The 4,487-nt window shown below is 47.8% G+C and overlaps 1 long non-coding RNA gene across 1 annotated transcript; it reads left to right on the top strand.

Annotated features, from left to right (window-relative positions):
• The first annotated feature begins 833 nt into the window (after positions 1-833).
• LOC123144473 (uncharacterized) lies at positions 834-3,743 on the top strand. Its single transcript, XR_006471521.1, has 2 exons — positions 834-1,487; positions 1,849-3,743. It is a non-coding gene; the product is annotated as an uncharacterized lncRNA (long non-coding RNA).
• Positions 3,744-4,487: the final 744 nt, after the last annotated feature.

The following is a 4,487-nucleotide window of genomic DNA, read 5'->3' as shown; positions in this document are numbered from 1 at the left end:
CAAAACCTTAACTCCAGGAGATCAGCTCTATTTGCATCTTTGAAGTCCACCAAAACCTCCTCTGAAGTTTCTGTCCAGAACAGAATTCTGCTAAAACTTGCATTAGCAAGTTTCTCATCTTGCCAAAATAACTCCACTATCAACTCTATCATCTAAAGAGACTCCATCCTGACAAGTTTCAAATCCAACAAAGTCTCCTAGCTAGCCCTAGAAGTTTGTCAAACACCTTGTGGGCATGACAGAAATGTTGCCACTTTCTAAACTACACTGGACATTTGGTCATTTGGACAAACCAGCATGCCCGTTAGCTCTCTCTAAACTAGACTCACAATCTTGTCAATTTGCACTACCATCAAAGACACCTAGGTGGCCCTGGCATTTTGTCGAGCACTCTGTGCACGTGCTCTGGGCGCGGCCAGAGCGTGCGTTTTGCACACGTCGGCACCAAGCTACTGCCGCCGCTCTGCTGCCTCCTCCTCTCGTCTTGATCTTCCTCTGGATTAGCTCGACCGCCCAGGACCTCGCCGACACCTCCCCTTGGCCCCTAGCGCCGTCCACCACCACCCACGACGACCAGGACTGCCGCCCGACGAGTCCCGTACGGCCACGTCTCCGCCCGCGACGCGTGGCTCACCCCCGAGCCACCCAGCACCTCCCGGGAGTAACTACAGCCGCCACCACCCTCGCCTACCTCCACCGGCCACGCCTACCTCGCCATCGTCCATTTTCTGCCATCAATGGCGGATGCCGCCGTGTTCATCTTCCGGAAGCCACGGAACCGCCCCTCCTGCGTTATAAAACGGACCCCCGAGCCCGCTTAGTCCACCACCACCTCTCTCCCTCCCTCACTGAACCTCCTGTAGCAGCAGAAAGACCAGAGGTGGTCGTCTTCTTCTTCTCCGGCAACCATGGTCGCCGCCACTGCCGCGTTGATTCTTAAGCCACCACAGCCTTCCCACTCTGTTCTCTCCACCAGCAGACTCCTGGAGCTCTCAGGAATCCGTTTCCCTTATCAATTCCACCGGAGATGGCCCGTGGGCAAAACACCCAATTTGCCTCCGCCGGAGCCCTTCGGCCGAGCTCGCCGCTGGCGACTCCCTCCACTCCGGCGACCAAGGAGGGTACCCCCGTGTTCTCCTCGAACTCCTGAGTTCGTGGATGGCCTCGATTTTCCAAACGGAGCTGCCAATCGCCGGCGAGCATCACCGGAGTGCCACCTCTGTTCGGCCGCAGGAGACGGCACGCGCGTGGACTGGTCAAACCTGACCAGTGGGCCAGGGGGCCCACTATCAGTGACCCAGCGTGGTGCCAGCTCATTTTAAGTGGAGATGTTTTCCTGAAAGTACGTCTCCTCCTCCGGAAAGCGTATTCCAGGAAAGACGCCTTCGACGTCGCAACCCTCCCACGCAGCCAAACTACTGGGCTCGGCCCAGTAGCGCTAGGCGGCTATACTGTGCCCAGGGCGCGTTTCTGTTCAGCCCATCACAGTAATCTCTGTTTCCTTTTTCTTTTCCAGCAGATTTCAAATAATTCCACAGAAGCCATTTCACATCCAAATTCGATTATTCAAATTTCTACGTACTTCCAAATTCATGCACTATTTATCCACATAGGCTGAACATTTTTCCTAGGCCTGGTTTTTGCTGGATTAACTAAATAGTCCATTTCCTTGATTATTCCAGATTAGTAAATCCATAGGAAAATCATATTAACTCCAAATTACTTGGTTCTTTTTCTGTTATTTCTAAAATTTCATCTAGTTTATTTTAGTATTTAATTTAAAAATTTCCAAACAACTTTTTAGCACTGTGTTGGATTTATGTGGTAATTATAATATTTTGAAAATAGGAAATGGAGGGGAGATATAATTTCCAAAGTTTTGGAGTGCACCTAATCTTTCTGCATGCTCAAGGCAAGCATCTTGAACACATGATATGTTGATTGCATAGTTGTTTGTTTGCATGTAGAATTGTATAATGAATATATTCAACTCATATGAAATTTGCATAGTATTGGTCATACATGCATGTTTTCCCCTTGATGATATTCTATCTCCATTTAAACATGAAGTATGAGTGAGTATGGTGATTTTCATGTAGAGTATATGCCTGTGTTGGTCCAGGCTGATTTGTAGGAAGAATCAGTCACGAGAAAAGTGACCGTGAGACTGAAATCTCGTTGTGACGAGAATGATCAGTGAGGGTATGTTGAGACATACCAGGTGGTGACCCTGTTGGGTACTACCATGGAATTGTATTGTGCTAACCACTGTAGGGAAACATAAACCTCCTAAGTTGACCATAGATCGAGTCTTGTTCCGGTAACCCCCATACTTGATTCGTGCTACCACATGTCCCTGCCAAAGGTAGGGTATGGTTCAGTAAGTTGATAACCCCTTTCCTGCACACACCGTACAGAGAGGCCATAGGGAATGATACTATTGGCCCCAGTAGTCATCTCACTTGGTCCGGGGGCATGAATGACCGGTCTGGGACCGAAGCTGAATGTTCATGCTGTTGGAGGCCGTTGCGTGAGGCCTTCCCACTTGAGTTTTACTTTATCATTGTTTTGGGTGATCCCTGGCTTGAAGGATTAAACTGCTATGTGCGGTCAGGTGTGTTTTCATCCCAAAGACCGTAATCGGAATTAGTCAACGTCTCAGGGTTGACTAAAGAAATCCTTTACTTGTGGGTAAAGAGTACACCCTCTAAAGAGTTTTATATATTCGAGTAGCCATGTCCATGGTTAGGGACTACAGTCTGGGTTGGTCAAGTGTCGGTCTTAGTGTTAGTGTTCGAAAGAAATAATTAAATTGATCATGGTTCGTTCTGCAGGATAATTATTGTCACTAGTGGTGCCATTAAGAATATTATTGTTGACATGAATGTTGTTGTGGACTAACCTTTCCCTCTTATGTGCAACTTGAGTATCACTTGGGATGGCTAGTCCACTTGGATAGTCGTTTTATTATTTTCATATAAGCCCTTTATGAGGCGTCGCTTCAGATACCCGACTGTGCCATGTATTTTCAAGACCTCTTGTGGCGTCGCTTGAGTTCTCGGGTGGTCCTGTCTCGCCCGATTCTCTTTTAGACACCCGTTTGGCATTTCTTCGAATTTCTCAGGCGGTCCAACACCCGACGTTCCGTTTCATTTCTTTGATTTACTAGTAACATGACTTATTTATCCTTCCGCACCGTATGAATATTCGTCATGCCATGCTTTAATTCTCAGTCAGCACATGCATATAATTTAATTCATCATGAGCATATGCATCAGGTATATCTTTTGTTCTTGATGTTTGCGAGTACATTCAAACATACTCACTAGTTTGTCCCTGGCTATTGTCTTGTCCAGATCATGACTCAGAGGCGAGAAATATGAAGACACCCCGCAACCTAGGATTCGGAGATAGCAGCCATGTGAGATAGGACTTATCCAGGTCAGCTGTTCCCGTGGGAATGGAGTCCCATCAACATTGGAGATCGACGAGTCGCTTCTGTCATCCACCACTAGAGATCCTTGTTATATTCATTGGACCTTTGTGGTCTTGTATCCAATTTCTTGTAATTGCTTGGAATTCTATATCAAGGAAATGTCCACCAGCAACAGTAATCCTGGGGCTGGTGATGACACAAGGGTCGTTGTCGGTGTCAAAACCGGTGGATCTCGGGTACGGGGTCCCGAATGTGCGTCTAAGGTGGATGGTAACAGGAGGCGGGGGACACGATGTTTACCCTGGTTCGGGCCCTCTCGATGGAGGTAATACCCTACTTCCTGCTTGATTGATCTTGATTATATGAGTATTAAAGAGTTGATCTACCATGAGATCGTAGAGGCTAAACCCTAGAAGCTAGCCTATGGTATGATTGTTGTTGGTCCTACGGACTAAACCCTCCGGTTTATATAGACACCGGAGGAGGCTAGGGTTACACAGAGTCGGTTACAAGGGAGGAGATCTACATATCTGTATTGCCAAGCTTGCCTTCCACGCCAAGGAGAGTCCCATCCGGACACGGGTCGAAGTCTTCAATCTTGTATCTTCATAGTCCAGCAGTCCGGCTAAAGTATATAGTCCGGCTGTCCGAGGACCCCCTAATCCAGGACTCCCTCAGTAGCCCCTGAACCAGTCTTCAATGACGATGAGTCCGGCGCGCAGATTGTCTTCGGCATTGCAAGGCGGGTTCTTCCTCCGAATACTCCATAGAAGATTTTGAACACAAGGATAGTGTCCGGCTCTGCAAAACAAATTCCACATACCATCGTAGAGAGAATAATATTTCCACAAATCTAATCTGCTGACAACTTTTTATAACGCGACATCACACCATGGCCTGGTAATTATCCGAACCGTTTCTCCCAGCCTGCCACTGCACGTTTCGCGAGGCGGTTTTATTGGCACGTCTTGTCGAAGCAGAGATCGTGTCCCCCTTATTACGGGATTCTCATCAATACGGGTGTGGGTAACCCAATCGTGCCCGTTGGTAT

Source organism: Triticum aestivum, chromosome 6D, assembly GCF_018294505.1.
Source record: "Triticum aestivum cultivar Chinese Spring chromosome 6D, IWGSC CS RefSeq v2.1, whole genome shotgun sequence".
NCBI classification, from domain to species: domain Eukaryota; kingdom Viridiplantae; phylum Streptophyta; class Magnoliopsida; order Poales; family Poaceae; genus Triticum; species Triticum aestivum.
The sequence above is the reverse complement of the archived record's forward strand: the minus strand, read 5'-3'. Positions and strand labels throughout refer to the sequence as shown.